Source organism: Pseudophryne corroboree, chromosome 2 (genome assembly GCF_028390025.1).
Source record: "Pseudophryne corroboree isolate aPseCor3 chromosome 2, aPseCor3.hap2, whole genome shotgun sequence".
In the NCBI taxonomy this organism is placed as follows: domain Eukaryota; kingdom Metazoa; phylum Chordata; class Amphibia; order Anura; family Myobatrachidae; genus Pseudophryne; species Pseudophryne corroboree.
Window position 1 is genome coordinate 248036237 of NC_086445.1, and position 13095 is coordinate 248049331.

A 13095-nucleotide genomic window follows, 5' to 3' on the forward strand; every position below is an offset into this window, starting at 1 on the left:
TACTTTCATTGAGACCTACTGGATATAAGGTATTTAGTGTATAAATCCAGTAAGACTCTTGTTTTACTAATAGTAGATCTCTATCTCCTCCTCGTTTATCAATTTTTATGTGTTCTAATACTGTAAAAGTCAGACCAGTCACTTCAGATTTATGTGCTTCTGCAAAATGTCTAAGTAGACTATGTGACATCATTTTGTTTTTAATATTTCTCAAATGTTCCTGAATTCTGATTTTCAACTTACGTTTTGTCTTTCCTACATATGAAAGACCACATGGGCAGTCTATTTTATAAATTACATATTCTGTAATACAGGTGACCCGATCTTTTAGTATATGAAATTTACCATTATCCATTTTTAATTTTACAGAGGCCTTTTGCATATATTTGCAACATATGCACTGATTACAGGGGAAACATCCCCATTTATTGCCCAAAAAATTATCCCCTGTGTGGACTCTATTATCCTGAACCTGTCTCAGCTGTTCCTTAGCAATCTATCTAAGCCAATGTAAGGTGACGAGTGTACCTTTAAAAGCCATAAAGTCTGTGGCAGGTGCACCTTAAATCTAGCAGGCAGATGATGTGTGTAACAGCAGTGAAGTAGTCAGGTTTTAAGACTCTGTGATAGTGTAGGACCTGTTTGAAGGTGGGGTACCTTGGTGAGCGGTTTGCAGGCTTCCGTGCATCGGCCAATCCACTAACTAAACCCCCATCATTTATTTATTGAATTGTTGAGGATGAGTGAGCTTACATTGGTGAGTGCTGGGTTCTCTGTTTGTATATACACTGTATTATATATAAGAATTTTAGAAAGAGGAATGAGGAAGGAGGAGGAGTGATTAGAGTAACACGGCGTTAAAAAACTTGGAATAGCTATGGCAAGGAATCCGTACTCTATGGACATTTTAGGACCATGGAAACTATATAGATATACACATAGCTCCATAGTGATGGTTACCCAAAGTGTGTATTCCACACATTCACATCACCTCTAATAAGACACACCAGATTTCCCATAGGCAGTTGGAGAGAGATAGAAGTGTACTAGAGGTGTAAGAAAACCCTCATATCCCTCCTCTAAAATACAGCACCCAGTCTTCCATGATGGTCGCCCATCTATGTACTGGCTGAGCCCAACACTGCTTGGCTTCCAAGATCAGGTGGAGTTGGGCATTTCCAGTGTGGTATGGCTGTAATATTGATGTGGCATAGGGGTGAATGTGATAGGTTGAAATCTGAAGAAGGTCACTGTGGTGGGCAAGAGGAGATGCAATATGGGCTTACGTCATAGAAAGGGAGCTATTTCATAGCCCTCATTAAAGCCATCTGGATGAAGGGTATTCAGTTCGAAAATCCAGTACATCTCCCTTCTAGATAGAAGGTTGGAAAGATCTCCACCTCTTTCGCCAAGCGAGAACAGTTCAATACCATTAAACGTCAGTTCTTCAGGGTCCGAATTATGGCATAAAAGAAAGTGTTTAGATACTGCATGCGTTACGACTTTGTTTTTGATATTCCTCACATGTTCCTGGATACGAAGTTTCAGGGGTCTCTTAGTTTTCCCTATATACTTCATTCCACATGAGCATTCTAGCATGTAGATTACTGAAACAGTATTACAATTGATAAACTGTTTGATCTTGTAGTCTTTGGAATTGTTGGTGTTCTTAAAAGTTTTCCTGTTGGAGTGTAAATACCGACACACGTTGCAACATTGCAACAAGAGACATCAGATCAGCACGCCAGATGCAAGCATGTTTGCATCTGGCGTGCTGATCTGATGTCTCTTGTGGTTGTTTTGATAAGGGCCCTTCAGGTTGAAACGTCGACACATATTTGGTGACTTTGATGTATTAATAAATTCTACAAACGTTGTTGGAATGGTGAGTGCCCTCTGTTGAGATCTTTGTTTGATCCTACAATACCTTGTGTGTATATATATATATATATATATATGTATACAGTGGGGCAAAAAAGTATTTGGACAGCCACTGATTGTGCAAGTTGACCCACTAAAAAAGATGAGAGGTTTGTAATTTCCATCATAGGTACACTTCAACTGCGAGAGACAGAATCTGAAAAAAATAAGAATTTACTCACCGGTAATTCTATTTCTCGTAGTCCGTAGTGGATGCTGGGAACTCCGTAAGGACCATGGGGATAGACGGCTCCGCAGGAGACTGGGCACATCTAAAGAAAGATTTAGGACTATCTGGTGTGCACTGGCTCCTCCCCCTATGACCCTCCTCCAAGCCTCAGTTAGGACACTGTGCCCGGAAGAGCTGACACAATAAGGAAGGATTTTGAATCCCGGGTAAGACTCATACCAGCCACACCAATCACACCGTATAACTCGTGATAGGAACCCCGGTTAACAGTATGATAACAAAAGGAGCCTCTGAACAGATGGCTCGCAATAACAACCCGATTTGTGTAACAATAACTATTTACAAGTATTGCAGACAATCCGCACTTGGGATGGGCGCCCAGCAACCACTACGGACTACGAGAAATAGAATTACCGGTGAGTAAATTCTTATTTTCTCTGACGTCCTAGTGGATGCTGGGAACTCTGTAAGGACCATGGGGATTATACCAAAGCTCCCAAACGGGCGGGAGAGTGCGGATGACTCTGCAGCACCGAATGAGAGAACTCCAGGTCCTCCTCAGCCAGGGTATCAAATTTATAGAATTTTGCAAACGTGTTTGCCCCTGACCAAGTAGCAGCTCGGCAAAGTTGTAAAGCCGAGACCCCTCGGGCAGCCGCCCAATATGAGCCCACCTTCCTTGTGGAATGGGCTTTTACAGATTTAGGCTACGGTAGTCCCACCGCAGAATGCGCCAGCTGAATAGTGCTACAAATCCAGCGCGCGATAGTCTGCTTAGAAGCAGGAGCACCCAGTTTGTTGGGTGCATACAGGATAAACAGCTGGTTCAAGTGAAACGCTGATACCACCTTCGGGAGAAACTGAGGACGAGTCCTCAACTCTGCCCTATCCATATGGAAAATCAGATAAGGGCTTTTATAGGACAAAACCGCCAATTCTGACACACGCCTGGCCGAAGCCAGGGCCAACAGCATGACCACTTTCCACGTGAGATATTTCAAATCCACAGTCTTAAGTGGTTCAAACCAATGTGATTTCAGGAACTCCAAAACCACATTGAGATCCCAAGGTGCCACTGGGGGCACAAAAGGAGGCTGAATATGCAGAACTCCTTTGACAAAAGTCTGAACTTCAGGCAGTGAAGCCAGTTCTTTCTGGGAGAAAATCGACAGGGCCGAAATCTGGACCTTAATGGACCCCAATTTGAGGCCCAACATCACCCCTGCTTGCAGGAAATGCAGGAATCGACCCAGTTGAAATTCCTCCGTTGGGGACTTCCTGGCCTCACACCAAGCAACATATTTCCGCCAAATGCGGTGATAATGTTTTGCGGTGACATCCTTCCTGGCTTTGATCAGGGTAGGGATGACTTCCTCCGGAATGCCCTTTTCCTTCAGGATCCGGTGTTCAACCGCCATGCCGTCAAACGTAGCCGCGGTAAGTCTTGGAACAGACAGGGCCCCTGCTGCAGCAGGTCCTGTCTGAGCGGCAGAGGCCAAGGGTCTTCTGAAAGCATCTCTTGAAGTTCCGGGTACCAAGCTCTTCTTGGCCAATCCGGAACCACGAGTATAGTTTTCACTCCTCGCCTTCGTATTATTCTGAGTACCTTGGGAATGAGAGGCAGAGGAGTAAACACATAAACCGACTGGTACACCCACGGTGTTACTAGAGCGTCCACAGCGATCGCCTGAGGGTCCCTTGACCTGGTGCAATATCTTTTTAGCTTTTTGTTGAGGCGGGACGCCATCATGTCCACCTGTGGTCTTTCCCAACGGTTTACCAGCATTTGGAAGACTTCTGGATGAAGTCCCCATTCTCCCGGGTGGAGGTCGTACCTGCTGAGGAAGTCTGCTTCCCAGTTGTCCACTCCCGGAATGAACACTGCTGTCAGTGCTAACACATGATTTTCCGCCCATCGGAGAATCCTTGTGGCTTCTGCCATTGCCCTCCTGCTTCTTGTGCCGCCCTGTCTGTTTACATGGGCGACCGCCGTGATGTTGTCTGATTGGATCAGTACCGGCTGGTTCTGAAGCAGGGGCCTTGCTTGGCTTAGGGCATTGTAAATGGCCCTTAGCTCCAGAATATTTATGTGAAGCGAAATCTCCTGATTTGACCACAGTCCTTGGAAATTTCTTCCCCGTGTGACTGCACCCCAGCCCCGAAGGCTGGCATCCGTGGTCACCAGGACCCAGTCCTGTATTTCGAATCTGCGGCCCTCTAGTAGATGAGCCCTCTGCAGCCACCACAGCAGCGACACCCTGGTCCTTGCCGACAGGGTTATCCGCTGTTGCATCTGGAGATGGGACCCGGACCATTTGTCCAACAGGTCCCACTGGAAAGTCCTTGCGTGGAACCTTTCCGAATGGAATTGCTTCGTACGAAGCTACTATTTTTCCCAGGACTCGTGTGCATTGATGTACCGACACCTGTCCCGGTTTTAGGAGGTCTCTGACCAGAGATGACAACTCCTCTGCTTTTTCCACTGGAAGAAACACTTTTTTCTGGTCTGTGTCCAGAATCATTCCCAGGAACAGAAGACGTGTCGTCGGGACCAGCTGTGACTTTGGAATATTGAGAATCCAGCCGTGCTGTTGTAGCACTTCCCGAGAAAGTGCTACCCCCACTACCAACTGTTCCTTGGACCTCGCCTTTATCAGGAGATCGTCCAAGTACGGGATAATTAAAACTCCCTTCTTGCGAAGGAGTATCATCATTTCGGCCATTACCTTGGTAAAGACCCTTGGTGCCGTGGATAACCCAAACGGCAGCGTTTGGAACTGATAGTGACAGTCCTGTACCACAAATCTGAGGTACTCCTGGTGAGGAGGGTAAATGGGGACATGCAGGTACGCATCCTTGATGTCCAGGGAGACCATGTAATTCCCCTCGTCCAGGCTCGCAATAACCGCCCTGAGCGATTCCATCTTGAACTTGAACCTTTTGATATAAGTGTTCAAGGATTTTAAATTTAAGATGGGTCTCACCGAACCGTCCGGTTTCGGTACCACAAACATTGTGGAATAGTAACCCTTTCCTTGCTGAAGGAGGGGTACCTTGACAATCACTTGCTGTGAATACAGTTTTTGAATAGCCACCAACACTGCCTCCCTGGCATAGGGAGTTGCCGGTAAGGCAGATTTTAGGAAACGGCGGGGGGGAGACGTCTCGAATTCCAGCCTGTACCCCTGAGATACTACTTAAAGGACCCAGGGTTCCACCTGTGAGAGAGCCCACTGTGCTCTGAAATTTCTGAGACGGGCCCCCACCGTACCCGGGTCCGCCTGAGCAGCCCCAGCGTCATACTGTGGACTTACCGGACGCAGGGGAGGACTTCTGCTCTTGGGAACTAGCTGTGTGCTGCAGCTTTTTTCCTCTACCTTTGCCTCTCGGCAGAAAGGATGAGCCTCTAGCCCTCTTGCTTTTCTGGGGCCGAAAGGACTGTACCTGATAATACGGTGCTTTCTTTTGCTGTGGGGTAGCCTGTGGCAAAAAGGTCGATTTCCCAGCAGTAGCTGTGGAAACGAGGTCCGAAAGACCCTCCCCAAACAGTTCCACCCCCTTATAGGGCAAAACTTCCATGTGCCGTTTCGAGTCGGCATCGCCTGACCATTGCCGAGTCCATAACCCCCTTCTGGCGGCAATGGACATAGCGCTTATTTTTGATGCCAGCCGGCAAATATCCCTCTGTGCATCACGCATGTATAAGACGGCATCTTTTATATGCTCTATCGTCAGCAAAATATAGTCCCTATCCATAGTATCAATATTATCCGACAGGGAATCTGACCACGCAGCTGCAGCACTGCACATCCATGCTGATGCAATAGCTGGTCTCAATATAATGCCCGTGTGTGTGTATATAGCTTTAAGGGTAGTTTCCTGCTTTCTATCAGCAGGTTCCTTTAGGGCGGCCGTATCCGGAGACGGTAGTGCCACCTTTTTTGATAAGCGTGTCAGCGCCTTATCTACCCTAGGGGGTGTTTCCCAACGTGACCTATCCTCTGGCGGGAAAGGGTACGCTGCCAATAACCGTTTAGAAATTATCAATTTCTTATCGGGGGAAGTCCACGCTTCCTCACACACCTCATTTAATTCCTCAGATGCAGGAAAAACTACAGGTAGTTTTTTCTCACCAAACATAATACCCTTTTTTGTGGTACCTGGGGTATTATCAGAAATGTGTAATACATTTTTCATTGCCTCAATCATGTAACGGGTGGACCTATTGGAGGGTACACTAATCTCATCGTCGTCGACACTGGAGTCGGTATCCGTGTCGACATCTGTGTCTGTCACCTGAGGTAGCGGGCGTTTTAAAGCCCCTGATGACATTTGAGACGCTGGAACAGGCACAAGCTGAGTAGCCGGCTGTCCTATGTCGTCAAACCTTTTGTGTAAGGAGTCGACACTGTCACGTAATTCCTTCCATAAGTCCATCCACCCAGGTGTCGACCCCGCAGGGGGTGACATCACATTCACAGGCATTTGCTCCGCCTCCACATCATTTTCCTCATCATACATGTCGACACAGCAGTACCGACACACAGCACACACACAGGGAATGCTCTGACAGAGGACAGGACCCCACAAAGCCCTTTGGGGAGACAGAGGGAGAGTATGCCAGCACACACCAGAGCGCTATATACCACAGGGATATCACCTATAAAGAGTGTTTTCCCTTATAGCTGCATATATATATTATACTGCGCCTAAATTTGTGCCCCCCCTCTCTTTTTTACCCTTTCTGTAGTGCAGGACTGCAGGGGAGAGCCAGGGAGCGATCCTTCCAGCGGAGCTGTGAGGGGAAATGGCGCCAGGGTGCTGAGGGAGATGGCTCCGCCCCTTTTTCGGCGGACTTTCTCCCGCTATTTTAATAATTCTGGCAGGGGTTAATATACACCTATATAGCCCCTGGGGCTATATATGGTGTCAGTTTGCCAGCCAAGGTGCTTTTTTATTGCTGCTCAGGGCGCCCCCCCCCCCAGCGCCCTGTACCCATCAGTAACCGCAGTGTGTGGTGTGCATGAGGAGCAATGGCGCACAGCTGCAGTGCTGTGTGCTACCTTGGAGAAGACAGAAGTCTTCAGCCGCCGATTTTCCGGACCTTCTTGCTTCTGGCTCTGTAAGGGGGACGGCGGCGCGGCTCCGGGAACGGACGACGAGGTCGAGTCCTGTGTGCGATCCCTCTGGAGCTAATGGTGTCCAGTAGCCTAAGAAGCCCAAACTACCACCACTTAGGTAGGTTTGCTTCTTCTCCCCTTAGTCCCTCGGTGCAGTGAGCCTGTTGCCAGCAGATCTCACTGTAAAATAAAAAACCTAAACTATACTTTCTTTCTAGGAGCTCAGGAGAGCCCCTAGTGTGCATCCAGCTCGGCCGGGCACAGAAATCTAACTGAGGCTTGGAGGAGGGTCATAGGGGGAGGAGCCAGTGCACACCAGATAGTCCTAAATCTTTCTTTAGATGTGCCCAGTCTCCTGCGGAGCCGTCTATCCCCATGGTCCTTACGGAGTTCCCAGCATCCACTAGGACGTCAGAGAAAAAACAAGGAAATCACATTGAATGATTTTGAAACAATTTATTTGTATATTCTTGTGGAAAATAAATATTTGGACACCTAACAAGCAGCAAGATTTCTGGTTCTCACAGACCTGTTACTTCTTCTTTAAGAAGCTCTTCTATCCTCCTCTACCTGTATTAATGGCACCTGTTTGAACTGGTTATCTGTATAAAAGACACTTGTCCACAGCCTCAAACAGTCAGACTGCTACCTCTCCACCATGGCCAAGACCAGAGAGCTGTCTAAGGACACCAGGGACAAAATTGTAGAGCTGCACAATGCTGGGATGATCTACTCGACAATAGGCAAGCAGCTTGGTGAGAAGAGATCAACTGTTGGCGCAATTATTAAACAATGGAAGAAATACAAGATCACTGACAATCTCCCTCGACCTGGGGCTCCATGCAAGATCTCACCTCGTGGGGTATCAATGATCTTGAGAACAGTGAGGAATAAGCCCAAAACTACACGGGGGGACCTGGTCAATGACCTCAAGAGAGCTGGGACCACAGTCACAAAGGTTACCATTAGTAACACACTACATCGTCATGGATTGAAATCCTGTACATGTCCAGGCCCGTCTAAAGTTTGCCAGTGACCATCTGGATGATCGAGAGGAGGATTGCGAGAATGTAATGTGATCAGATGAGAGCAAAATCAAACTTTTTGGTATAAACTCCACTCGCCGTGTTTGGAGGGAGAAGAATGATGAATGGCATTCCAAGAATACCATACCCACTGTGAAGCATGGGGGTGGAAACATCATGCTTTGCGGCTGCTTTTCTGCAAAGGGGACAGGACGACTGATCCGTATTAAGGAGAGGATGAATGGGACCATGTATCGTGATATTTTGGGCAAAAACCTCCTTCCCACAGTAAGAGCATTGAAGATGGAACGTGGCTGGGTCTTCCAGCATGACAATGACCCCAAACACACCGCCCGAGCAACTAAGGAGAGGCTCCGTAAGGAGCATTTTAAGGTCCTGGAGTGGCCTAGCCAGTCTCCAGACCTCAACCCAACAGAAAATCTGTGGAGGGAGTTGAAAGTCTGTGTTGCCCAGCGACAGTCCCAAAACATGACAGATCTAGAAAAGATCTGCATGGAAGAGTGTGGCCAAAATACCTGCTACAGTGTGTGCAAACCTGGTCAAGAACTACGGGAAACGTTTGACCTCTGTAATTGCCAACCGAGGTTATATTACAAAGTATTGAGTTAAACTTTTTGATTGTCCAAATATTTACTTTCCGCAAGAATATACAAATAAATTATTTAAAAATCATACAATGTGATTTCCTGGTTTTGTTTTTAAGATTTTGTCTCTCACAGTTGAAGTGTATCTATGATGGAAATTACAGACCTCTCTCATCTGGGCAGCACAGACAGTGTAATGGTTATCATTACTGCCTCACAGCACTGAGGTCATGGGTTCAATTCCCACCATGGCCCAACTCTGTGGAGTTTGTATATTCTCCCTGTACTTGTGTGGGTTTCCTCTGGGCACTCTGGTTTCCTCCCACAATCCAAAAATATACTGGTAGGTTAATTGAATCCCAACAAAAATTAACCGTAGCGTGAATGTGTGTGTACATGTGGTAGGGAATATAGATTGTAAGCTCCACTGGGGCAGGGACTGATGTGATGGGCCAAATATTCTCTGGAAAACGCTGCTAAATATGTGTGTGCTATATAAATAACTGGTAATAATAATCTTTTTAAGTGGGTCAACTTTCACAATCAGTGGCTGTCCAAATACTTTTTTGCCACATTGTATATGTGTGTGTATATATATATATATATATATATATATATATATATATATATATATAATAAGAATTTACTCACCGGTAATTCTATTTCTCGTAGTCCGTAGTGGATGCTGGGTACTCCGTAAGGACCATGGGGGGTATAGATGGGCTCCGCAGGACACTGGGCACTCTTAAAAGAAAGATTAGGTACTATATCTGGTGTGCACTGGCTCCTCCCTCTATGCCCCTCCTCCAGACCTCAGTTAGGGAAACTGTGCCCGGAAGAGCTGACATTACTAGGAAAGGATTTGGAATCCAGGGTAAGACTCATACCAGCCACACCAATCACACCGTACAACTCGTGATAACTATACCCAGTTAACAGTATGAACAATAACTGAGCCTCTCTCAACAGATGGCTCATACAATAACCCTTTAGTTAAGCAATAACTATATACATGTATTGCAGAGAGTCCGCACTTGGGACGGGCTCCCAGCATCCACTACGGACTACGAGAAATAGAATTACCGGTGAGTAAATTCTTATTTTCTCTGACGTCCTAGTGGATGCTGGGTACTCCGTAAGGACCATGGGGATTATACCAAAGCTCCCAAACGGGCGGGAGAGTGCGGATGACTCTGCAGCACCGAATGAGCAAACTCAAGGTCCTCCTCAGCCAGGGTATCAAACTTGTAGAATTTTGCAAAAGTGTTTGAACCCGACCAAGTAGCAGCTCGGCAAAGTTGTAAAGCCGAGACCCCTCGGGCAGCCGCCCAAGAAGAGCCCACCTTCCTCGTGGAATGGGCTTTTACTAATTTAGGATTCGGCAGTCCAGCCGCAGAATGTGCAAGCTGAATCGTGCTACAGATCCAGCGAGCAATAGTCTGCTTTGAAGCAGGAGCACCCAGCTTGTTGGGTGCATGCAGGATAAATAGCGAGTCAGTTTTTCTGACTCTAGCCGTCCTGGAAACATAAAGTTTCAGGGCCCGGACTACGTCCAGCAACTTGGAATCCTCCAAGTCCCTAGTAGCCGCAGGCACCACAATAGGTTGGTTCAAATGAAACGATGATACCACCTTAGGGAGAAATTGGGGACGAGTCCTCCATTCTGCCCTTTCCATATGGAAGATCAGATATGGGCTTTTACATGACAAAGCCGCCAATTTATTTCTGACACACGCCTAGTCCAAGCTAAGGCCAAAAGCATGACCACTTTCCACGTGAGATATTTTAGCTCCACGGTCTTAAGTGGCTCAAACCAGTGGGATTTTAGGAATCCAACACACGTTAAGATCCCAAGGTGCCACTGGAGGCACAAAAGGGGCTGAATATGCAGCACCCCTGTAACAACGTCCGAACTTCAGGCAGTGAAGCCAGTTCTTTTTGAGAGAAAAAGGGATAGGGACGAAATCTTGGCCTTTATGGATCCTAATTTTAGGCCCATAGTCACTCCTGACTGTAGGAAGTGCAGGAATCGACCCCCTTGGAATTCCTCTGTAGGGCCTACCCGGCCACACACCAAGCAACCTATTTTCACCAATATACAGTGAAAAAGTCTTGCTGTCACGTCTTTCCTAGCCTTTATCAGCGTAGGAATAACTGCATCCGGAATGCCCTTTTCCGCTAGGATCCGGCGTTCAACCGCCATGCCGTCCAACGCAGCCGCGGTAAGTCTTGGATCAGACAGGGTCCCTGTTGCAACATGTCCTGACTGAGAGGCAGAGGCCATGGGTCCTCTGAGAGCATTTCTTGCAGTTCCGGGTACCGAGTCCTTCTTGGCCAATCCGGAGCAAAGAATATTGTTCACACTCCTCCGTTTATTACAATTCTCAGCCCTTGGGTCTGAGAGGAAGAGGAGGGAATATATAGACCGACTGGAACACCCACGGTGTTACTAGTGCGACCACAGCTATCGCCTGAGTCCCTTGACCCAGCGTAAAACCTTTTTTATCTTTTTATTGAGGTGGGACACCATGTAGTCCACCTGAGGCAGTTTCCATCAATTTGCAAAACTGCGTGAAGACTTCCTGATGAAGTCACCACCTTCCCGGGTGGAGGTCGTGTCCACTCCCGGAATGAACACTGCTGACAGTGCGCTTACTTGATTCTCCGCCCAGCGAAGAATTCTGGTGGCTTCTACCCTCGCCACCCTGCTCCTTGTGCCGCCCTGGCGGTTTACATGAGCCCCTGCGATCTGACTGGATCAGAACCGGTTGGTCGCGAAGCAGGAACTCCGTTTGACTTAGGGCGTTGTATATGGCCCTTAGTTCCAGGATATTGATGTGAAGGCAAGTCTGTTGGCTTGACCACAAACCTTGGAATTTTCTTCCCTGTGTAACTGCCCCCCACCCTCGGAGGCTTGCATCCGTGGTCACCAGGACCCAGTCCTGAATGCCGAATCTGCGGCCCTCGAGAAGGTGAGCACTCCGCAGCCACCACAGGAGAGACACCCTGGCCCTGGAGGATAGGGTGATTAACCGATGCATCTGAAAATGTGATCCGGACCACTTGTCCAGTAAGTTCCATTGTCCTTGCATGGAACCAGCCGAAGGGGATGGCCTCGTATGATGCCATCATCCTTCCCAGGACTCGAGTGCAGTGATGCACTGACACCTGTTTTGGTTTTCAATGGATTCCTGACCAGTGTCATGAGCTCCTGAGCTCTCTCTATCGGGAGATAAACCCTCTTCTGGTCTGTGTCTAGGATCATGCCTAGGCGAAGCAGATGAGCTGTAGGAACCAACTGCGACTTCGGAATATATAGAATCCAGTCGTGTTGCCGTTTCACTTCCAGAGAAGGTGATACGCTGTCCAGCAACTGCTCTCTTGATCTCGCTTTTATGAGGAGATCATCCAAGTATGTGATAATAGTTACACCTTGCTTCCGCAGGAGCACCATCATATCCGCCATTACCTTGGTGAAATTGGTAATGACAATCCCGTACCACAATTCTGAGGTACGCCTGATGAGGTGGATAAATGGGGACACGAAGGTATGCATCCCTTATGTCCCGATTCATTTCAGGCTTGCAATGACCGCTCTTAGCGATTCTATCTTGAACTTGAACCTTTTCAGGTATATGTTCAGGGATTTTAATACAATATGGGTCTAACCGAACCGTCTGGTTTCGGGATTATAACATGGTCGAATAATAACACCCTCTTGTTGAAGGAGGGGACCCTTGACCACCACCTGTTGAAGATACAATTTACGAATTGCAGTTAACACTGGCTCCCTCTCTTGGGGGGAAGCCCGCCGGGTCCTCGGTGAGGGGGCATTTTCTCACAGTCCAGCCTGTATTCCTGCGATACAATTTCTATTGCCCAGGGATCTAACAGGGAGTGAACCCACTTGTGGCTGAACTTACGAAGGCGTGTCCCCACCGGGCCTAGCTCCGCCTGTGGAGCCCCAGCGACATGCAGTGGATTTTTGTAGAGGCCGGGGAGGACTTCTGTTCCTGGGGACTAGCTGTGTTGTACAGCTTCTTTCCTCTGCCCCCGGCTCAGACAAGAAAGGACGCACCTCAGACTTTCTTGTTTCTTTATTCGAAAAGCTGCATTTAATAATGTCGTGCTTTCCTAAGCTGTGCAGGAATATAAAGCAAAATATCAGAATTACCAGCTATAGCTGTGGAGACCAGGCCCGAGAACCTTTCTCCACACAATCCTCAGACTTCCAT

General features: G+C 47.6%; 1 pseudogene; it reads right to left on the minus strand.

Annotated features, from left to right (window-relative positions):
* Positions 1 to 1081: 1081 nt before the first annotated feature.
* Positions 1082 to 1200, minus strand: LOC135052152 (5S ribosomal RNA; annotated as a pseudogene).
* Positions 1201 to 13095: the final 11895 nt, after the last annotated feature.